This window comes from Cavia porcellus, unplaced genomic scaffold (assembly GCF_034190915.1).
Source record: "Cavia porcellus strain 051 isolate PalLab524CR breed Dunkin Hartley unplaced genomic scaffold, mCavPor4.1 scaffold_18, whole genome shotgun sequence".
Classification (NCBI taxonomy): Eukaryota; Metazoa; Chordata; class Mammalia; order Rodentia; family Caviidae; genus Cavia; species Cavia porcellus.
The window spans coordinates 54,575,248-54,598,794 of record NW_026947501.1 but is presented as its reverse complement, the minus strand read 5'-3'; the positions used below and the strand labels follow the sequence as shown (position 1 = coordinate 54,598,794).

Here is a 23,547-nt window from a genome sequence, read left to right as displayed (position 1 = left end):
TAGGTGTCACCCAGAGGACTCAGAGGCAGCAATTTCCAGACAGACTGGGCCATAGAAAATTTCCAGCATCTGCAGTACAGTTTACCAATCCTGGTTTTAAAGAAAGAGCAAAGCTAAGAGGCTCAGGGACTTGCCCAAGGTCACATAGCCTGTTTGCTCAAAGTCAGAAGCAGCTGAGAGCTCTGTGGACCTGCCTGACTCACCGGCCCAGGCGACCTCTCAGCCCCCTAACCCGGCTCTCACTCAGTGAGACCTCCCAACTGAGCACTGGGAGGACGTGTGTCCTGGTGCTAAACACTGTTGTCTGGAACCACTCACGCCATGGTTACCAGGGATGGTAATGGTCCTTTCTAGGCTCTTACTGCCCTGTTCAAAGAATTAGATAGAACAAATGAAGGATGGAAAAGTTGAACATTTATTGAAGGTACTGAAGGAGCACCAAATGTAGGGAAAAAAAGAAAAACTGTCTTCTGTTGAGCAAGCATGGGCCAGTTAAAGTAGGAAAAGACGTCCGCCCTGCAGAGTGCACCCACTGGGTGAATGGTGGCCGCCTTCCACACCCTCTCCTGACATCACATTTGGGAAGGCTGGCTAGGTCTCAGTGACTGATAGGTCATGCCTAACTGTCCAGCCACCTTGCCTTCCCCTAGGCTCCTCCCTCACTGTGGCTGTCTTTAGCTGGCTGATGTGATGGTTCCATCTGTCCAGAGCCTGGCTGAATGAGAGAATCTAACTCAAGGAGTGGCCTTGGAAACTCACTATAGTATCACCCCCCTGGGATGTGAATGAAAGCCCTCCTGCTATGGCCTCAGATGGGGAGAGACTGGCTTTGTTTAGCCCCTTTGCAAGCCAACTTACAAATGTGAACACTACTTAGAAACCTGTCTAGGTACAATTAAAGTATTATATGACCTCTTTTTTCCTCCATGTCTCCTCTGTCTTCTTTAGTGCAAAAAACATAGCAAGCGATGATCCCTCCTTGTTGGACAGTAGTAAATTTTGAGCGCCTGCTTGCATCGGTGATAGTCCTCAGACCCAGGATGGCAGGCCACGAAGGTGAAGAGCACAAATAGGTGGGGCCAAAGGGCCAGGTGGTTGCTGGCTGGATGCAGCAGGAAGAGGAGAGGCAGAGTCAGGAAGCGAGCTCCCCACCCCTGGGGAGCCTGTGCCAAGTGAGACAAGGTGGCCCCAGAAAACAGCCCGGGGTGAGGATGCTCCCAGGCAGGGACCAAGCGTTGTTGGCTGAGTGAGCTGGGAGGAGGGAAGTTGGTGCCCATGCAAGAGGATGCTGTCCTGCCCCGAGCCCCAGAGCACTGAAGTGCCCTTCTCAGTCCAACCACCACTATGCATAGATGTGCTGACATCTGAGGTGCCTTCGATGCGCTGTGACCTGTGCTCCCAGACTCCCAGGATTTGCACATTAATAAGGAGCTGATGCAACCACCACAGGCCAAGCGCTGCAGAATGACACCTGATTTTGTGCAATGCAGTGACTGCAGTGATTGACAATGTCCTGTTTCTGACAGTTGCTAAGCAAGTCAACTTTAAGTCTGCACCACCAAAAAAATTATATGCGAAGTCAAGCACATGTTAATGTGCTAAACCGAGCCACACCATAAGGTATGCATATTTCAGATCCTTGTGCCATGTGTGAAAAATATACATAATTTTCATTTATCTATTTTTAGAAATTAAATTTCCAAAACCTGATCAAGTACAATCATGCATTACTTACCATGAGACGTGCCCTGCGGAGGGCACCACTAGTGGATTTCCTCATCATGAGAACGGCACAGAGGCACTTGCACAGCCCTCAATGGCACTGTAGCTATGCACCGAGGCCATCCAGATGTAAACCATGCTCCGCTCAGTCCGTCAGTGACTGAAACATCATTAGGCAGCAAGTGAGGGACCTAGTGCAAATATATGAGGTAGGCACTGTGATGATCCTCATTGCAGAGATAAGGAAACTGAGGCAGAGGGTTTATGGTACTCGCCCAGGTCCAGCTGGACACGTCAGGCTTACCTACTGACCCTAACAGTTGGCTACTGAGTCTGTGTCCAAATATAGCTGTCAGCCTATCTCCCTAGAAATGTGTCCTGCTTTTGCAAGGAAGACCATCAACCAAAGGTTATTAGGGTACTATCTTATAATATGCTAGCAACTTGGCCCCAAAGGCTAGGGGTGCAGCTCAGTGATAGAGCACTTGCCTGCCAAGGCTACATGAGCCCTTGGGTTCCATTTTCACCTCTGCAAAAGAAAAAAAGAAGAAAGAAATAATGTTGTCCCCAAGGTTGGGAAGAGAAAGAAGCAGGAGAGAAATGACAAGGCACTGCCACAGGGTTGCTCAGTTCCCATTATGGTGATGACCACTTCGGTGATGCTCTCTGTGTACCCATCCATGTGACCATCACCAAGTACAGGATGTCACAGCAACCTGGGCGGCTGCTGTCTCAAGAGGACTGAATTTCAGCTGATGCTTTCCTCCTTGTGCGTTGCTTATGTGCACTTTTGCATATGTTAGTTTTGCAGAGAGCATGACTTGCTTTTATAAAAATCTTTAGAAGGTCAAAGTTGAATCCCTCTCTGCAGAGGTTCACTGTCAAGGTGGGTGGTGTGCCAAAAGCGAAGGGAAAGAGCAAGGTAAAAGTCCGCCTGGCACAGTGCCTAGCAGGAGGCAAGTGAGGGCCAGGAAGTCACGTGTGGGCAGATGGGATGACAGGGAACAGATGCGAGTGAACAGGTTTGCAGGGAAAGGGACCAGAGGTGCAGAGGTGCAGGCCCAACTCAAGGTTTCACATAGCGTTTCTAAATGGTAGGCTAAGTGGAAAGTTGGTTTGCTGTGTCATTGTTTTTATTCAACTAAAAATGTACAGAATGATGCAAAGTGGTACATCACTGTCCACTTCTTTTCTCAGGAGGTAGAAAATTGCATATTTTGAACCCAGAAGGTTTCCTGGGGAGGTCTGGGTGTGCTCAGAGGGGTGAGGTCAGGTTCGGCACAGTGGTGGAAGAAACAAGGAGTGCACGTGATTCCCCCAAAACCAAAACAAGGCAGAAGAGGTTCTGGGAATGGAAACCACAGGTGAGTCAGCGGGGGAGCAGGCTGCCGAGGTCTGTGTCCTCTGCCCAGTGCTGCAGAGAGCGCCCCAGGGAAGGGAAACTCCCCAGCCCTGGGTGCATGGCCAGGGGTCATAGTCACAGCAGCCGAACACAGCCCTGTAACCACCACTGCCCAGCCACACCCCAGGCTGCAAGGGCCCAGCCAGGCTCACCCCACAAGGAGCACAAGCCCGTCCCCGAGTGCAGAATAAAGACACAGTCAGCCATATGCCGACCCCCTGAGCAGCACGTGCGAAATGACAAAAGCCCTGGGGCATCTGTCATCATCACATTTAATGAAGTATTTCAATGATTGATCAAATTTGATTCATTAATCATATACAACAGACTTCAGAGTTTTAAAGGAAAGCTCCGCCCACAGCAGCCAGGGGAAGGGAGGTCACTAAAGGACTCCTTTGCTCAGGGATTTGGGTCAGAAACGCCTCCTTTCCAGCCCTCAGCAATAATCAAATCTGTGCAAGTGACTCTTGCACACATCTGTGCTGGCGCAGGCCAGTGCTATAAGAACAATCTCACTCCCTGCTCGGCGACCTCCTCACATGGTGGTTTCTATTCTCATCCCGCTGATGAGGACCCTGAGTGCAAAGCGGAAACGCGCTCACCTTGACCGGATGGTTCAATGGCAGAGCTCGAATCTGAGCTTAGTGGGACAGCTCAGAGTTTGTCACCACCCTCTTGTCCTGAGGTGTCTGGGCAGACTGCCACACCCTAACATTCAGGGAACGCGGAAAGAGATAGACTCCAGGCTGAACCCAAGTTAACTGTCATTTTAGTAGGGCCATCTGCACCCTGAGGTGTCAGGGGTCAGCGGGGATGGAAGTGGACCGTGAAGATACATTCCTGGTCTTTCTTGCCAAAATGCCAACAGAGTCCCTCTTAGACCTTGATAAGTGCAAAGCCAACAGTATGCACAACTCCTACCCTGCAAGAGCCTCACGGCAGGAGAGACAGCAAACAGAGCAGGAGAGCAGGGTGAGGAAGGCACTGTCACCTTCCGCTGCCCAGCCCCAGCCCTGACTCGCGTGGTACAGGCTGACAGCTGGCTTCTGTGGGTTTAAGAAGGTTCCATAGAAGCGCATGGTGTAGGCTAGGAAAGGCCTGATGTGCAGGTGTCCCTAGTGTGCTGTCAGCTCCCCACAACCAGGCAGTATGCTGGAGACCTCCCAGCAGCAGCAGCCACCTGCGCCCCGAGGGCTACTCAGAGGGCCCCAACAGTCCTTGTCTTCACCCTGTGCATGACCAGTCCTGATCTCTCCTGTTGAGGGGTTTGCAGAGTCCGGGGTAAGGAGGGGAGAGGGAGCATCTCCATGAGTAAGGCACAAGTGTTTAACACGGGGCCATCTTCCAAAGCAGTCTTGCAAGCGTGCCGTGTCCACGCGCTCCCGCTGGCCACAGAGCTTTGCTTTTGTTGGTGCCCTGAGTGGCCACTGCTGGTTTGGGGGCGCCTGTGAGAGAAGCAGGAGAGAGGCGTAAGGAGCACCCCTCCTCTGTCTCCTCAACAGGGTCCAGCACAGCTGCTACAACCACAGGAGAGGAGAGCCAGGGGCAGGCCTTCCAGGGGGCCAGTCCAGGCAACCACCATCCCTGGTCTGCTCCGGACTCTCCCTTTATTCTTGTGCTCTTGTTGTCTATTCAGAGGTCTTTTGTTTTTAAGTGTTCAAATAATAGGTAAGTTTTTATTCATGCAAGGCACACAGAGGTCTTCAGAGATGCACTGGGGCCTCCAAACCCCACAGTGGCACTGTCCTGCTCTGCAGCTCACTCTGCAGGGACATCGGGTAGGTGGTGAGAAGCCAGCAGAGGCAGCGTGGAATCCGGAGTGGCACAGCCACAGGAGCTCAGTGAAGGTTCAGTGAAGAAGCTGACAGAAAGACCCCCGGCCCCAGGCTCCTGATCAGCCCAGGGCTGGCTGCATGGCCGAACTTCTGCCTCCATCTCCCACTCAACAGTATCATCTTAGGAATTAATTACTCCATTGCTTCAGGCCGAATACAGGAGCTAGAAGAAAGCCGCAGGCAATTCTTAGAAGCCTGCTGAGCAAGGGAAGCGGCGTTTGATGTGGAATAACAGAGGAACCCTCGGAGGATGGACTCTGATATCTCCACAATTATCACGGCTCCAACTACATCTGAAGCGAGCGATCCTCTGACAGAACTTGGTTGTGATGAGTTCATCATCAACACAGAAGCGGGAAGCGGTGAAGCTACTTCAAGAGCCCCGCTGCATGCAGGACCATCCTGTGCCAATCTGGTGACCTGATTCTTTTTAAATCAAAGTATAGGAGAATAAGTCAGTGCATGGTTGAGAACAAAGGAGGAAAACTTAGCATGAAAAAGAATCAGACGCGAAATAGGAAAACATGGACAGTATCCCACGATGCCTCTAATGTTCTTTGAGGGTGTTTTGTTCCAGACATTGCTTTTCCCTGAATGGTGGAAACAGCTTTCCTCTAAGGCAAAGGAGAGTTTTGTAAAATTGAAGCCTGATTAGGAGTGGGCAGTAATGTGGTCTCATAGAAAGAGAAAAGAACAGTGCTTACCAGAGCCTGGAGAGGAGGACAGAGAGAGGAGGAGGGGGAGGTAGGGAGGAGCTGGAAGGGGAATGACTTCTAATATCCCGTACTATGGTTGGCAATAATTACTTACTGTGTATTCCAAACCAGCCACTGGAGAAGGTTTTGCATATTCCTAACACAAAAATATCAGGAGTGCCTTATTGTGTGTGTCTCAAATGAACACCAAAAGAGTTTGAAAGATGATTCGATCACAGAGGCCTATATTCATTAGTGGATTAATCCTGAATGTGCCATTGAGAGGGAGGCCTGGTGTAAATAGGTGGGCCACCAGGGACCTGACCCTGGAGGATGTATTCCCCTCTCACTCGCTGCCTCCTGGCTGCCCTGGGGTGATCAGCTGTCCTCTGCCAAGCCCTTCCACCATGTATTTCTGCCTTGGAGCCAGCCATGGACTGAACCCGCTGGAAACCATAAGCCCCAAACACCTCTCTTCCTTTAAATTGACGGTGTCGAATATTTTCCCCATTGATAGGAAAGTGACTGATAACGAGGTAATGAATGAGTCACTTACTCTGATCTGACCATGTCACATTATATGTACAGGAATATCACACTGTACCACATCGATGTGTATAATTAATAAGTGTCAATTTAACAATTTACAAATATTTAATTTATAATAAAAAAGAATTGGTGATAATAAAGCCCATGGTGACAAAAAATTTAGCAAAGGTAGAAAAAAAGAGTCAAAGCTGATTTACTCAGACCAGAAGGCTGCAGAACGAACTTGAAATTTTGAAGATGTCTGCTTTCTTCATATCAGAGACAAAAGAAGGTTTTATTTATTTATTTATTTATTTATTTTGGTACCAATGAACAAACTCATGACCTCATGTTTGCCAAGCAGGGACTTACACCACTGAGCTAAGCCCCCTGCCCTGCGAAAGAAGGTTTTAGAGTAGGATTGAGCTTTTGCTTCCTGCGGCATTTCGAAGGTAAGGAAAGAACATATTATATGTATAAGATGGGATCAAAATATATGGTGCATATCTTAGCTTTTTAAAAATTCATTAAAATAAGACACATTGCTATTAATTCTCTCAAAATATATCCCTCAGTTTGAATACACTAACCCTCCCAACACGCTTGCCTCTTTCTGAAGTAGTTCTGGAAGGCCTCTTTACAGAGTATCTTTGTTATTGTTGTTGTTGTTCTGGTCTTTTTGAGACAGAGTCTCAACATGCAGCTCAGGCTGGCCTTGAGCTCACTCTGTAGCCCAGGCTGCTATCAAACTTGCAATGATCCTCCTGCTTCAGTCTCTTGAGTGCTGGGATTACAGGTGGCACCACCATGCCTGGTTCCTGAGTGTCTTTGGAAGGTGTGTCTGAAAAATGCGGTGCATGGTGCTGCTGAGTGCCATTCAACAAAGAAGCAGGCCAGAAAAAGCACACAGTGTGTCTTTGTCTACCTTATTCACTGGATCCAGCCCTGTGTGACTTCTGGCTCTTCCCCAAAATCAAAATGACCATGAAAGGCAGATGCTTGAAATCAATTCAAGCATCAAGATAGCTTGAATCAATCAATACAAGATAGCAAGGCAGCCATTCCAGTGCAACCCAAGGCACTAGTCCCAGGGAAGAATCACAATTTGCAGGTGACCGGGGCCTGGGGACGCACCAGAAATCAGGAGTCAAGTTTTACTTCACAGATAATCCCCACAGAATGAGGGGCTTCAGGTCACCCTGGGTCCCCTTTCCAGCCAGTTTGCCTAGGGCTCCCTTCAGGACTGAGCTAAAAATAGGTGTCCCCTGCAATTCCGTGTCTAGTTCTGCTCCTGGGTTGAAATCCCATCTCCATCCCTGGAGACCTCAGCTGTAACCTGGGGTGACAAGAGGTGGACAAAGATGAGCAAAAAGGCTGTGGGGGAACAGAGCCCTCCCCGCCCCACCCCTAGAGCCCTCCCTACTGCCCCCCCCCCAGCTTTTAGCTCTTTCCAAATGGAAAACCCTGGCCTTAAACCTCACCCTGCTCTGAGCTCTGTCCCAGGCTCCCGATGCTCAGAGAACACAGAATCCATTGAGGCAGGAAAGCAGGACTGGCCCTGGCCTTCTAAGGAGTCATGCCTCCTCCCACATACAGAACAGCTCATCCACTGATTTCAAACACCCACTTCTCTCCACAAGTGTCTGTACTTCCCATTAAGCCCTCCTGTGTATTTCTGGTTTTCTGACAGGCTCTCGCTATGTGGGCTAAGTGACCTTTAACTTGCCATCCTCCTGCCTCTGCCTGCTGAACTCTAGAGACCCAGGCACAAGGCACCAGGCCCAGCTTCACCCTCCTCTTTCATCCCTGCAGTCATTCCCCTGCACAGTCCTGCAGGGACTCATCTGCCACAAGGCACCTGCTCAGCCTGGGGTCCCTCACCAGCTCACCAACATGGAGGCCGAGAGCCATAGAGCCCTGAGCAACTGGGGTCCCCAAGCCCCACAACCTTCCTGATCAGCCAGCAGGGGCTCCCTGCTCCCACTGAGACCTGGAACCTGCATTTTCTCCAATAAGGTCCTCCTCTAAGGGCCTCTGCGCCATCCCAGCCCACCAACAACTTAACAATGGCCACCATTACTAGGAGCCCTCCCCATGAGCTAGACCAGGACACCTCACAATAACCCTGGGGACACCATCATTCCCATTTCTCAGACGGAGAAACTGGAATGCATGGGCATTGCTACAGGGCAGCCCAAGCCCGGCTGATGTCCAAGTCCAGCCCTCAACCCTATACTAGACCACCTCTCTAAAAAACTGCCCTCCGACCACAGAACTGACAAGTCCCATCAGCCTGAAATGTATTGCTAATTACTTTATTCCTTCTGGATATCAAGAGAGAGAAGTGATCAAAACATAGGCATGTGCCTTACTCACTAAATCCAGTTTCCAAAACAAGGCCTCATGGGACTCATTTATAAAATACTGAACTTAATGGATTGCTAGATAGAGGATAGGAAGCCAGGGAGGGGAGAAGGACTGGCCAGAGTGAGGTCAAAGGAGCACTCCCTGAGCACAGCGCCGTTTGGGCTTAATGATCTGGCCAGCTGGTCGTGCCACCAAGCCTCTGCCCTCTGTAGTGACCAAGTATACTAGTCAAGGAAGAAGCCCAGGGCGAGTGTCTCCCTGTGGCCTCTGTACTCAGCTGTAACCCAAACTTCCCAGAGACAAAGTTCAGAACCAGCCACGGCCCCCACCCCAGAACCTTCCAGGCAGGCTGCTGCGGTCACCTTCTCACGGGGATGGGAAAAGCTCTTCCTTTGTTGCCCCAGGTCCCTTCCCCCACTTTGGTGTGGTTGCGGAGGGAGGGGGCCCCTCGCTGTGGTCTGGCCTTGGGGCAGAGTAACCACAAGACAATCACACAGCCCAAATTAAGCTCACCAGAGCAGAGTTCCTGTGTGCTCTCACGCTCAGAGCCTGCTTTGTGGCACAGAGTGGGATGTCCTCACGTGTGTGTGTGTGTGCGTGTGTGTGTGTGTGTGTGTGTGTGTGTGTGTTATGCACACGTGGCCCTAGGAAAGAGTGAGCAAGAGGAGAGAAGCTGGTCCACTGTGTACATTTTCAAACTTCATTTGTGGTTCACAGAAGCTTATAAGGTGATCACAAAATAGGGCCAGATTTACATTGTTACAAATCATTACAGTGAAAGACACTTGACTACTAATCCCTCTCTCAAGAGACTCCTACTCACTGTCCTTGCCACCTCTGGGACAGTTCTGGAGGTCCAATTTGTGTGTCTACTTGCACACTCATGGCTGCCTGGATGTCCTGGGTAAATTCCAAACGATGACCTCTCATGGTCATTTTAAGGAGGAGTCACATGGTCCCAGATCTGGTGAACATGGTGGATGAAGACAGTTTCTTTCTTTCTGTCTTTACAAACCTGCCTTTCTGTTGAATGGCGCTTGATAGCAGCATTCCCCTCATTTTTGATCACCCCGTGTAAAGACCCTCATGAAAGAAGACTTTCAGACCTGCTGCAGGACGAGGCAAGAATGATGGAATAAGTGTGGTAGAAGCAAGGGAAGGACATTTGGGGGATAACAACAATGTATCGTTTACTGTAATAAAATGTTTTTATTGTAACACACATGCATGTGCATGCACACACACACATGCCATTTTTTTTTAAATTTTGTCTTTTTGAGACAGGCTCTCACTATGCAGTTCAGGCTGGCCTTGAGCTCACTTTGTAGCCCAGGCTGGTCTTGAACTCGCAAGGATCCTCCTACCTCAGCCTTCCAAGGGCTGGGATTACTGGCGTGCACCACCACACCCAAGTGACACCATAATGTGTAATCAGCCCTTCCAACGATGTTCTGTTACAACGGCAGCCCTATGTCCGCGCCACCCAGGCAGGGTTTTCCAAGGAGCCGAATTGGTGAGTTGTAAGATAAACAAGCCTGAGGTGGCTGGACACACATCTATGAATGTGGTGCAGCGCAGGCACCTGGGAAATGGGGCGTTTTAAAAGAGACCGGGGATGCAAATAAATAGCTTTACAAGTTGCGATGCTGAGAGAGAAAGGTGCATCCAAGCAGCAGCAGGTCCCGAGAGTCCCCATTAGTTGAGGACAGGCCAGGACAGCTCCACTGTAGGCTCAGGAACCACCATGATCTCAGAGACCTCCCACCGGACCCAACCACGGACTGGGGCTACTCTCAGAGCTCAGCCCCACCCTCAGCCCCAGAAAAGCCAGCTGCACTCACCATAGAAACCGGAAGCTCACAGCCCAACACCATGATCCAAACTCTCTCCTCCAGCTGATTGGGTTTGGTTGGTTAATGGTTCCAGAAAAACAAGAACCTGAGAACAGAAAGCCCCGAGAAAATGCAAAATGCAGCAAAGTCTGAAATGCTGCTTCCCCTGCCCCTTCCACACACGTCAAAAATAAAAGCCTGATCCCGAAGATGGGGGCCCATGGTTACCATGGCCTGTGGATCCTGTGGTTTCTTCCGGCCAGGAACACAACCTGCCCAAAGGTGACGTCTTTCTGGGATGGCGCTGAAGGGACACAGCTGCTCGTAAGCTTTCCTTCCGACTACTGGATAAATTTTTCATGTTTTCTGTCTCCTATTTGTCTCCCTTAGGTCGCTAAGGGAGGCAAGTTTTTCATACTGTTATCAAGGGAAAAATTAAGCCCCACAAAGACGTGTAGTTTTTACACTGCAAATTACATACAGTAGCTGCCTCTTATTCTTGGGGAAACACTTACCTCAAAACTCTCCATTCACTAGGGTTTTTCCTATACACACATGCCATTGATAAAGCTGAATTTACAAATAAGGCACAGTAAGAAATCAGCAATAATTAATAATAAAATATAGTAATTACAATGTGCTATGCAAAGAGGTAAGACTTAAGAAGTATGTGTTTCTGAGATTTTTCATTTACTATTTTCAGACTGCCGTTGACTGCAGGTAACTAAAACCACAGAAAGCAAACCTGTGGATGAGGGTGGAAAACCGTGCAACGCTCAGGCTGGGGCAGAGCCCGGTGACTCCTGAGGGACTTGGTACAGGGAAGAAGGGCGCGTGGGCACCTGGTAACCCAGGCCTCTGCCGACACCCCACAGCAGTCATCTCTGTCAACCGCCCGCCAGCGCCCTTGTTCCGTTAACAACACAGATCTGGCTGAGAAGCCCACAGACCGGGGAGTGTGTCCTTACCCCCCCGGCAAACCCCCAGCCTTAATTACAGACCTGCAGGGCACAGGCCATGACTTGTTTCTGGATCACATTTGTAAGATTGCAAAAAACAATTTGGGAAGAGAAAACAGGAAGTGGATAAGTGTCAGTCCAGCATGGGTTGACGGAGTAATATTCTCCCCCACCCCCAGACCCTTTTGAATAGTTCTCCATGAGAAATGCATGCTGGAAAGTAGAAATGAAAGAAAGTAGTGTGGAGGAGAAATGGATTATGCCATTTGTATATATTCTATGCTATCTGACATCACTCTAGATTTGGGGGACCTTTTAATCTTCTTTGCAAAAGTACCATTTTCAAAATATTAGAAATCTGTTTCTCACCCTCCCTGATGCGTGACAAGCTGGGCACACTTGGTTAATTCATTATCAAGAGCACCCACAGGAGAGAATCGCTGAGTTCCAAGGTGTCTGAGGAGTCACTTGGGGGGAGGAGGCTGGCAGGAGTTGGCTAGGTCACACACCAAACAGTTCAGTGTTTTATGACACAGTAAAACTGTAATCTTCACTAATCATTTCAACCAGACACCCAACCATCATTTGCTCTTTACTGGACAAAAGTTGTATATGACTTACCTTCTACCAGGAACTTGCAGCCTCTGGCGGGTCTGGGTCCTAATTACTAGTTAGTCCCACGTGACACAAAGGTACATTCCCCGGAGATTTAAACAACAGTTGGGCAGGGCTCCAGTACATATGGCAGTAAAACAACATAGATTTCTACTCTGTGCTTATTTCCAAGGCTTGCGTAATTTTCTAGGCAGACAACTCCATAACTCTACAAAAGTGCATTACCTGTTAAAAGCGAAGTATAATACCATATCACTAAGCTGAAACGGCCTTGCACAAGTAACAGCAAAATTATAAAACTTCAAACAGTAGACACAACCTGATCCCTTTCTCATTCTCTACATTTTACCCATCACAGTGAGTTTAACTTCATTTACCTCATCTTGCCACTTAGCTGTAAAGAGCAAGTTTCAGTTTTTCTCTGAGGTTGGTTTGTAGCCTCAGCCTCAGCCACTTGGGTTAACATTTCCCAAGGAGAAGGCAGGGCCTCCGATCCAGCGACAAAGGACAAGAAGAGTGGAACAGAGGCCAAAAGGCACTGAAAACTGAACGGGTAAATCAGATCTTGAGTCTAGAACACAACTTCATACAGAGGCCCCCCAAAGCATGGCTAAGTGAGCACCCGTCTCTGGCCATATCTGCGCCCTGGGGCTTCCCTCCATTCACCCCACCAATATATTCCTGAAATCGCCCCTCTGGGCTGTGCCTTTGTCCTGCCACACCTCGATGACACACCAGGACCCAATGTCATCTCATGCTTGGCCCTCCAACCACCATTCCAATGCAATCAGGTGATGTTTTCGACTGAACACCCACAGAACAGCTTCCAAACGCCAGCACTGTTCTAGATCCCGGGGATAATGAGAAAATAAGATGAATTTCTTTGCTTGAACAGATTTTCAATTGAGTTTAAACTTTGTACTCAATCTAGAACAGCACAGAGTATTAAAAGAGAGGCGGCAACTACATAAGAAAGAGCTTGATGTGGGCACGGAGGGAGTCACCACAAAGAAGACCGTGGCAGCTCTGCAGACAAAGGACAGATTCTACATGATACAGTTTTTGATGGGGGAAGGGTTTTGGGGACTGATATGAGCTGATTTATTTTGTGAGAATGCAGGGGATCAGATCGGGTAAATCTTTGCACACACTGGACTTTGGCAAAGACTTCTGGGAGGAAGAAGCCGCCGGGCTTCTGGGAAGGAGCTAAGCACCATGATGATTCAGCACTGACTGCCACCACGATAACTGGGCAAATCCCAGGCAGGGCCCTTATCAATTCCCAGGGGCAGGGAGACAGGAAGCAACCGATGCCAAACAGTGACAAGTAAAAAGAAATAAGCAGGGATGGCCTCTTTCATGCAAGCCCCCTAGGCCAGCCCTAATCTCCTGCCTTCCATATATGCGGGTGTCACTGCCTACCTCAGGAGGGCCTTCCCTGCCCCTGCACTCTGCTGCATGCCACGGTGCTACTACAATGACCCCTGTCAACCCAGCCCCGCCCACCATGAGAATACTGTGACCCCGGCCCACGGAGCCCACCATGACAGCACCTTGGCCGGGCCATGGGGCAGGGGGGTCCTGTCACGTGGTGTCCTGTCACAGGGGAGGGGACCAAACTGAGTGGGCACTGAGTAGACACGTGTTGATGGTGCCAAGGAGAGTTGTGTGGCATGTAGAAGGCCCACCCATCCTGGTGGCCTGGGTGGCCCTTTGTTGTGATGACCTGTGCTTGACCGGGACGTCCTGTTGTTTCCCATGAGAGAAGGAACACAGGCTATGCGCTCCACCGGGGTCTCTCCGCTCACATGGCCATGGCGATGTGGAGGAGGAAAACACGGGGCTCCCCGAGGGCCCCATCTCCCAGCCCCCACTCTAGCCCCTTCCCCATGAGAGACGTGCCCTTCTGAGGAGGGGGCCTTCCCCTAACTGTAAATCATTTCTAAATGGCATATCCTGCCCGGCGTATTTCAAAATGGAAAGAAAACGCTTCTCCCACAATTATAGTCATTTTGTAACTTAAACCCCGCAGTTTCCCAGCTCCTTCCAAACCTACTTATTTTAAAACAGAATACTGCAGTTTCCCAACGCGCGCAGGATTGAGCAACCCGCGCGTACGCAGCGCTCGGTGCGCGCTCGGCGATTATCCCAGGGCCGCTGGATTAAGGATGGGTTGGGTCAGATCGCACTGCTGTCATTTAGACAGACTGCAAAAGCTGGATTTTAAGAGAGACTAAGGAGGTCGGCAGGGACCATATCACGGAGGCCAGCAGAGGAGGTGGCATGTGAAGCTGAGCCCCTGGGAGACTTGGCACCTGCCCTGTGGGGTGCTGAATGTAGTGGCTTCCAGCTGCCCACTGGACAGGTGACTCATGGCCTAGCAGAGCTCCCAGCATGGGAACAGGATGCTGGGACCTTCCCAGAGGATGAGCCTTGGTGCACAAGCTTATGATGTGGTATGTTCTCATGTTCACTCATTTCTTTGAATTAAAAAAAAAAAAAAAAAAACAGAAATATTCCCTGACTGGGTTACATTTGTCTTGTTGCTGGGACAAAATACCTGACACCCAAAATGAAGGAAGGAAAGGTTTATTTAGCTCACTGTCTGTGGAGGTTTCAGTCCATGATCAGCTGGTTCCAAGACAGGTGTCAGGGCACAGGAGTGGCAGCCAGCAAAAGCAGCCAGAGCCAAAGAGGGGCAGAACAATCTTCTTTTCCTCCCTTACATTGTACATAGGCCACCACCACCCCTCCAGGGCCGGTGTATCACTCACAAAGTCTCTGTACCCTCCTCTTGCATAGGCTGAGTAAGATCCCTGGTTCCCAGCTGAGTCTCTTTAAACTTCTAAACTGCTCAAGTTGACACAAGGAAACATTTCTTTGAATTAAAAAAAAAAAAAAATAGAAACATTCCCCCTCCCCCAACAAGGCTTCGATGAAATAAACCTCACCCAGATCTGACCTTGAGCTAAGCAATAAATGAGCAAGTGACCCTGTATAATCCCACAGATCACATGATCTGGGGTACAGTGGGGTGCACAGTCATGAACACATGCCTGTCATGAAATACACATGCTCAACGAGAGGAGCCACCATTTTGCCCCAGGAAGGCACAGAGATGACGCGGGGAACAACAGACTTCCAAGACAAGGCTGCGGACCCTGAGGGTGTCCCTGGTGCATCCCCAGGGTCCTCAAGCCTACAAACCTTGCAGGAAGTTTCGGCCCAAGGCCAAGTCAACAGGTGTTTGCCCCCATAACTTTTTTTTTTTTAATTTGGGAGTCAGCTTTCACCAGGTGTGAGACACAGATCCGTTGACTCGGAGCCAAGCATTCAGCAGAAACCTCCCTCAGTCCCAGACACTTGTCATCTTGGATTTAAACTTGACCCTGTCTGCCCCTGCACACAGGGAAAAAGGTCAGGAAATGTGGCAGTCAGCGTGCCCCAAATGTCTGGCTGATGAATCGCTTCCCACCCAATCTGACAGCCGCAGAAGGTTTCCCCTCTCGCCTCCAGGCATTATCTCGACATGGGATGAACTCGAAGCTGTCAGCAGAGTCACACACGCAAAACTGACGCGTAAGGACCTGGAGGACACTCAGGAGGCCTGGCTCAAGCGTGCACTGGGGCAGATGGATGTGTTTTTCTCGAGAGAAAAACAATGTAAACCTTTGTACCCAGCCCCAGAGTTCAAACCGAGAGTCATCGCATCCGTAGACATGTTATCAGATTCTGCCCTAAAGCCCAGTAATTTAATGACACACAGGAGCCACTGAAAATCTGTCTCAACTATTGCACAGAGAGACAGCCATGGATTTCAGGAAGGATACTTATGCATCTGGGACTAAAAATATCCATTTTGGATACAAAACAGTACAGCCAGCTAGGAAGACAGTTTGCCAGTAGCCGAGGAAGAGTAAACATGTATCTCTCCTGTGGCCGGGCAAGCCACTCCTGGGTATCTCACCCAAAAGAAGTGAAAACAGAAGCCCACAGAGAGACCCCATACAGAGATGTTATAGTAGCTTAATTCATAATTACTCAAACCCGGAAAAAAGTTCAAATATCTATCAACTGGTAAATGAAAACCCAAATTATGGTGCATCTCTAGAGGGGGTACAAACCTACTCTCCAGTTAGAATTCACATTCAGTACCCAAGGGTATGGTAAGTCTCAGAAATACCTCTGATAAGTAAGAGACCTGCCACACACAAAAGCATATCTGTGGTTTGATTTTATTTACAATCAATTTTTTTTTTTGAGACAAGTTCTCATTATGTAGTCCAGGCTGGCCTTGAGCTCACTAGGTAGCCCAGGCTAGCCTCAAACCCACAGTGATCCTCCAGTCTTCGCCTCCCATATGTTAGGATTACAGGCGTGAGCTAGCACTCTCAGATTCAATCAATTTTACAAAAGGCAAAACTCTAGTGACAGAAAACAGTCCTGCTGATTGTTGGGACCCAGGGGAGGGGCGTGACTACAAAGAAGTTCAAGAGAACTTTTAGGGTGACAAAAGGTTCTTTTCAGTTGTCATGGTGGTTACCTGACCACATACAATTACCTAAATTTATTGTGTGTACTTCGAGTGATCTTCGGAAACTCACCAGAAATATCAGGAACTGCACCGAGAGGCACGCTGTGAGCACCTGCTCGGGAAGAATTCAAAGCTGCAACCCAGGCAACCCTCTCTCCCTGTGCATTCCAGAGCCTCATCTGCAGGAAGCCTCGGATAGGAAATATTAAAATAGAAAAACAATTAAAACTCTTATTACGATAATGCAAATAAAAACTACAGCCTAAGAACTCTTTTACCTCACACTTTACATTGCACTAGTTATTATAAGTGGTCCAGAGATGGCTTAAGTGTATGGGAGGGTATGTACCAGATGCATGTAAATATTGTGCCTTTGCATACAACGGTCCTGGAATTCATCTGCCCAACTCCTACTCCAGGCCGACTATGTAGCAAGCGGGGACCGAGCATCCCTCCAAGGCCTGGTCATCTTCTAGGAACCAAACCTCATTCTGTTCCTCACTAGAAAACACATCATACTTCTCCTTACTTAAGAGACAAACAGTGAAGGTCCATTTGTTATTTTTGCAACTCTGACACACGCCCAGAGCCTGGGAAAGTTCTTGAGCAAGAGTTCGAGGCAGCTGCAGGCGGGCGAGCGGGCGGTAGGGTCCCCGGGTCAGCTCACCCACCGCACTTTTCCCTCTGGGCTCGCTGGCCTGTGAAGGTGTCGGGGCACTGCCACATGACTTGCCGACCGTCAGTCTTGGTTACTGTACAATAACAAAGAAATCATCAAGATTCTCTGTAAGCCAAAACCCTGAATAAAACCAACAACACCACAGGGCCTCCCATCCCCCCCAAAAATTAAAGGTTGTGACTGCCAGGCATGAAAGGGCTGCAGGGCGCCCCAGCTGTGGCTGTGGGTCCCTGTGGAAAACGCTGTCCACACGCCCAATCTTGAAAACCACAAGAAGGTACCGCGCATTTGCAACCAAACTGCATCAAATTTACAAGAAAGTAGAAGAGGGGAGTTAATGGCCTGACTCAGCAAAGAGGACACAACCTTTGCATCTTTCAGGGCTGCTGGGCACGAGACCTGCCCTGGCTTTCTGTTCCCCCTGCTCTGGAGAGCAGCACCCCTCAACCTTCTTGTTCTCCATGTGCTGCTCTTGATGAATTAACAGACTAATTAATTAACCTGAGCACATCATGCACAAGAGGACAGGACGGAAGCTGAGGAGCAGAGCCTGAGGGCTATGATGCTCCGCCTGTGTGACAGGAACTGACCTGCACTTAGCCTGTGCTCCGAGTTTGTGGTGCTGGCAGGGACCTCACGTCTCTGAACCCTTCTGACCTTCCGCATCTACAGATGTAATTAGGTTGGGTTTGAAATCACCTGCCCTCAAGCCTCAGCACCCAGCAGACTAGGAGTAGGGAAGCCATGGTTTAAAAGATACCATATGGCCAAGTGTGATGCTGCACGCCTATAATACTGGCTACTCCAGAGGCTGAGGCAGGAGGATTTCCCATTCAAATCCAGCCTTGGGTCCTGTCACAAAATAATAAAATACAAATGGCCAGGGAGGTAGTTCAGCACTTCCCGGGTTCAATCTGCAGTACCAGAAGAAGACAGAGAGAAAAATCATGTACTCTTCAAAGCAGGGATATGGAGACACCCCAGGAAGCTCCAATGAGTCTGTGAGTGCCCCCCCCAATTAAGTCAGTGGGCAATAGAAGTCTTAGAGCTGGGTGTCAAGTCCAAGGTCAGGAAAAAACAAGGGCCCCAGCTCAAGAAGGGAGAGGAAGGATTTGTTTTATTCAGGTCAAACAGATTGGACGGCATTGGCAAAGGCAGACCTTCCTTCCGTGACCTAGGCTGAGCTCGTTCAGAATCGCCGTCACAGACCCTCAAGCAGTCAAGCTGACGTATAAAAGCAGCCATCACACAGGCGACAGAATATACTCTCAGCTGAACAAAAGGAACCCTGACGCCTGCCACAGCAGGAATCAACCTTGAGAATATTCTGCTAAGCCACAATAAGTGTGGCAGTGCTCAAACTCACAAGGACAGAAAGTAGAAGGGTGTTTGGCAAGGGCTGCTGGGAGAGAAAACAGAGTCGCTTAAAGTTTCAGTACTGAGAGCCAAAAGGAATTCTGGGGCTGGGCTACACAGCTATGTGAATATCTTAACAAACTTGGTTAAGAGGGAAAATTTTGCCAGGCATGGTGGCCCACGCCTGTAATCCCAGCACTCTGGGAGGCTGAGGCAGGGACACCCCAAGTTTGATCCCAGCCTGGACAACTTAGCAACTTACTTAGAGCCTGTCTCAAAATTAAAAAATAAAAGAAGTGCTGTACCTCAGTGCAAAGACCCTGGGTTCCATCCTCAACACAGAGAGATGGGGGAAGAGGGTAAATTTTATGTCATGCGTATTTTGCCACAATTAAAATTTCCATTCAAGAGCTTCCCTATGCACCAAGCTCCCCACCGCTGAGCGGTCACCCCTCTTCATTTTGCTGCGCTGTCTCTTCCTTCAGCGTCGCAGCCATCTGGTGCCAATTTTACTAATGGTAGAATGAAATTCAAACAAACTTTCCTCCAGAGAAAGGACAAACTCGGGCAACTCGCCAGGGCAAAAACAAAAAAAAGCAGGAAAATAAGCAACCGTCCTGGTCCAGAAGGCGCCCCTGGGGGCCACCGGCTGATTCCGCAGGGCCGTGGCCCACATGCTGGCCCCCGGAAGGTGACCTGGTCTCCTTGGGACAGTTGACATTAGGGGCAAGAGGAGGAAGAGCCAGGGTGAGTCTCTGAACCGGGTTCCAGTCCGCCAACTGCATTATCGTTGTCCTTCCGGGTTCTGAAAGTCTCTTTCCGTGAGTCACAAAGGTTAGCTGGCGCTGGAGATGCGGAACCAACCGCAGGGCTTTCCGGATATAGGTTGTCCTCAGGAGACCCCTTCCTGAGCGCTGCCTCGGTACTGCTCAGCAACTGGCAGCTGCGGCTCAGCGTGCGTGTTTACAGACACACCAGTAGTTACTGCGTGCGCCTGGCCATGTGATTATACACTGCCATGAAGCCCGGCGGCGTTAGCAATAGATCTTTTTCCCTTTGCAGCAGCCTGACCTGCAGCCGGGCTGGGGGCTGTGGTGTGCGACTTGCGCCACCTACTGGCAGACAGTGGTATCGTGCACCCCTGCCCGCCGTGCACAGCAGGAGGGTCCTGGAAATAGGACCCAAAACTTGACACCTTCACTGGACGGACCTCAGGCTTGGGCTCCCGACCCCAGGGCTCCAATCCGCCTGAGCAAGCCGCCTCTTGAGTCTCCGGTTGCCTAAAGAAGGGATCTTAGACTGTGGCATAACCTCACGCACAGTGTGCCCAGACTTGGGGAGGAGCAGAGTGTGCCCCACGATTGATTGCTTGTAAGTTTTATTTCCAGAACTTGACAACCATTGAAACCTTTGACCGTTGGTAACAGCCACTACGAAGTGAGCTCTATTAGACGTGGGGAAACTGAGTCAGAGAACGCTTCTGTCATTGGCTTTCTGTATGCAGGGGGAAAGGAATTATTGGAGGGGGGCACCAGTTGGGAAGTAAACTAGAGCACTTAGAGTCTCTTTTTTCGGGTTGTTTTTCAAAGCGAACACCGTAGTAAACATCCCGAGTGTTAGACATCCTGCCAGCAGCCTAGCCGGCCTGACTTCGTGGTCGAGGCTGGGTTTCCTGGTCCATTTCCAAGACTACAACTGCTCACCTCCCAGAGTCTGCGCGAGGCGACAGGTGGGCTTGTCATCCACAAACACTAGCGTGAAAATCTCACATGGTGACTGTCAGCCACCGCTATGTGTATCTGAAGCCCTGTGGCAGACGTTTGAACAATAATGGAAATCAGGGGATGGAGTCTCTAAGTGGGATCCCCCCCAACAGGATTATACCTAGGAACATGTGTTCACTGTAAGGCACAGGTTTAAACATTTGATTACTAGACATTTGCAATACATGTTAAATACATTCATCATGAGGAACTGGAACAGCAGATTCGTCATCTGGGTCTTTTTACTTCCTCTTCCCCTTGCTCCTCTCTCCCATTCCCAGATCACCCCATCTTCCAAAGTCTACTTCTCTGTTTCCTACTCTTACAGGAAACTGAGTTAGATAGAAATATTATAGGCAGTCAGGCAGGGCTGGGCCTGGAAGGAGCCAGTGCAGAAGATGATATTCCTTGCAACTGTCGGGGAGACAGACACCTCCCCTGTGGGCCAGGCCTCAAGACAAAAGTTCAAACAAATACACCCACATACTTCCTAAGGATAAACACAGGCACTGATAGTCTAAATAGGTCTCTATCACACTGAGAAAGCCAAGAATTACTATCCCAACTCCCTACAGCCAAAGGCCCTGTTCTGTATTCAGGCCCAGTTGCTTCCCTATTTGTCCCCAGTTTAATCAATTTTATCTCAGCAATTATATTCGTAATTTTATTGGTTGGTCGTGGTTCTGTCCCACCTCATCCCTACCTTGGGAGTTCACATTTTTTCCCATCTTGGACCCGCCTTACCATGTGGTTTTGCTCTATAAAATTCCCTACAAAAGGCAGGGTCCTCAGCAGCCCACTCAGGACCCCTTCTGTCTCTCTCTCAGACAGAAGCTTCCTTTCTCTTAATAAATTATATTCTGCTCTTAACCTCTGTTGTTCGTGAAATTCATTCTTCGATTGTTAGAGAACCCGAACTCATACCTGACATCTAAGAGGCTGGGAGTTTCTTTCTCCTATATCACTCTCATCTTTCCTTTACTTTGCTCTGCAAATTATGTATAATTTGGGTTTCTCATATAACAGAAGCCATGTGATATTTAACCTTCTGTGTCTGGTTTATTTCACTAGCATTATGGACCCAAGGTGCATTGATTTTTCTACAAATGACTCAGATGTATCCTTTATGGCACAGCAGTGCTCCCTGGAGTGTAGAGAGCATATCTTCTTTATCCATTGATCTGTCGATGGACGTACAGGCCACTTCCCAGATTTAGTTGTGATGAGCTGTGCTGCTGTAAACATGGGTGTGCATGGATCCCTGTAACATGATGTCTGTAACTCTTCCAAGTAGATACCCAGAAAAGGCACAGCCAGAGCAAATGGCATTGCTGTTTTTACTTTTCTGAGAACTCTCCACACTGATTCCCATGCTGGTTGTACTAGTTTACATCCCCATAAGCAAAACAGAAGGGTTCTTTTTTCCCACAACCTCACCAGCATGTTTGGTTTTTTGAATTCTTGATGATGGCCATTCTTCTGGAATAAGACAATCTCAGTGTTTTTTAAAATCTGCATGTCCCTGGTGATGATCTTTTTTAAAGCCACAGCTGACACACAGAAGAACCCTTCACAAGGCAACCTCCCTCATTAAGCCAACCTTCCTTTGGGAAGAAGAGTCAAGAAATGGTGTCTCAGGACCAGGGATTTAGCTCAGCAGCAAGAGTGCCTGCCTGCCCGGCAAGTGCAAGTGCAAGGTCCTGAGTTCAATTCCTGGTACCAAAAAAAAAAGGCAATGATGCCTTTTTCCTGACTCCAAACCCCACTCTCTTGTCTCTCTCTAGTAAGTCCTCAAGGGCAAGGGACAAAACTTCAGTCTGCTGCTGCTGCCACCTCCTGGCACTTTTAAAAGCCTGCCTCACCCGGAAGAAGAACTGAGGCAGGTTGCTCTGTGCGCGGTGACCTAGCAGACACCGCAGGGATGAGATAGAGCACATGTCAGCTTTCTATGCTCTCTAGACTCAGATTTTGCCCGGAGCCACAGCCTGCTTGCAGCAGAGATCTGACTATGACACCCCATAGGTTTATGTAGCACTTCCTGCCCATCGCAGCCCTGGGGGGGCGTTTGCACAGGAGATGTCTGTAGCCAAGCCCCGAGATCTGAGGTCGAGGCGGGTGTTGTGCTCCCAGGAGGAGACAAAGGCAGGGAATGTGGGCAGTATGCCCGGGGTGGGGGCACCGGCAGCGTGGAAATTTCACTTTCTGGCACCTTTCTCATACATGCCACACGGTACTAAGCCCCACATGAAAGAGACCAGGGGAAGCTCGAGTCCACAGGAAATTGGAAGATAGGTCTAATAAAAAGGTCTTACACATAATCTCCCTCCTGACAGTTTCTTTTCTTCTTTGACTTTTAAAGAAGTCTGGAGCTGGGTGTGGGGCAGGGGGTGGGGGGCTCTGTGGGCAGGAGTTGGGGAAGCACAGTTGTGCAGCCAAACACTGTGCAGCAGGATGAAGGGAGCTGACCCGGGTCCGCTGTCCACGATGGAGGCTGGAGATGTGAGAGTTGGCAATGGCTGCTGATTGGATCTAATCCAGCCCCTCCTGTTTCACTCGTGATCCCAGTCACCCTAACACTGTGCATCATATTAAAGTCCTCAGTCTCAAAGGGAAACCCCAAAGGCTCTCACGGCAGAGACCAAAGGCAGTGCTCTGTCTCCACACGCTTCTGCTGGCACATACTGGAGGGCCCTCTCTGAGGCCAGGTGGGACCCGCAGCATGTGAGGGCTGCAGAGGGGAGGAGGGAAGGAAATAAGCACAGGTGACAAGCTCCTAGGAGGGAAGAGGAGCAACAGGCGGGTGAGGACAGAGCCGAGGGCAGAGGTTCCCATCAGGACAGCTCAGCTGCCTGGAGAGGGGCAGTGAGGCCTACAGAGGTGGCCTCCACGGAGCTGAGCACGCCAGCCGAAGGCAGCTTAGAGCCTCAGCCCCCTGCCTTCCTGGGGGACACCAGAGACCTGAGAGGAAGCAAAAGCAGCAGCACAGGCCTTTGGAGCCTACACCAAGAACTAATAAAAGTCCAGTGGTACTTGTGCAAAACATCTATTTGTTTACTATTTCCCATGTGCCATTCTTGTGGATTGAGCACCATAATGTTCAAGTCAGCCCCTTCATTATTGAGACCCAATACCTGACCCCCACAAGGGGAGAAGAAAAGGTCTAATTTAATTCACGGTTTCTGGGGATTCAGTGCATGGTCGCCTGGGGCTCCGAGGCAGAAACGTCATGGTGGAAGGGCACAACAGCAATGCTGCTTAGT

The 23,547-nt window shown here is 49.5% G+C and overlaps 2 long non-coding RNA genes across 2 annotated transcripts; both read right to left on the bottom strand.

The window, feature by feature from the left end:
• Window positions 1-399: 399 nt before the first annotated feature.
• On the bottom strand, window positions 400-6,291 carry LOC134471367 (uncharacterized). Its single transcript, XR_010040800.1, has 3 exons — window positions 3,727-6,291; window positions 1,736-1,913; window positions 400-1,102 (listed from the first exon to the last, which is right to left on the bottom strand). It is a non-coding gene; the product is annotated as an uncharacterized LOC134471367 (long non-coding RNA).
• Window positions 6,292-7,713: 1,422 nt separating this feature from the next.
• Window positions 7,714-17,452, bottom strand: LOC134471520 (uncharacterized). Its single transcript, XR_010040971.1, has 4 exons — window positions 16,560-17,452; window positions 11,962-12,180; window positions 10,610-10,775; window positions 7,714-10,487 (listed from the first exon to the last, which is right to left on the bottom strand). It is a non-coding gene; the product is annotated as an uncharacterized LOC134471520 (long non-coding RNA).
• Between the last annotated feature and the right edge of the window lie 6,095 nt (window positions 17,453-23,547).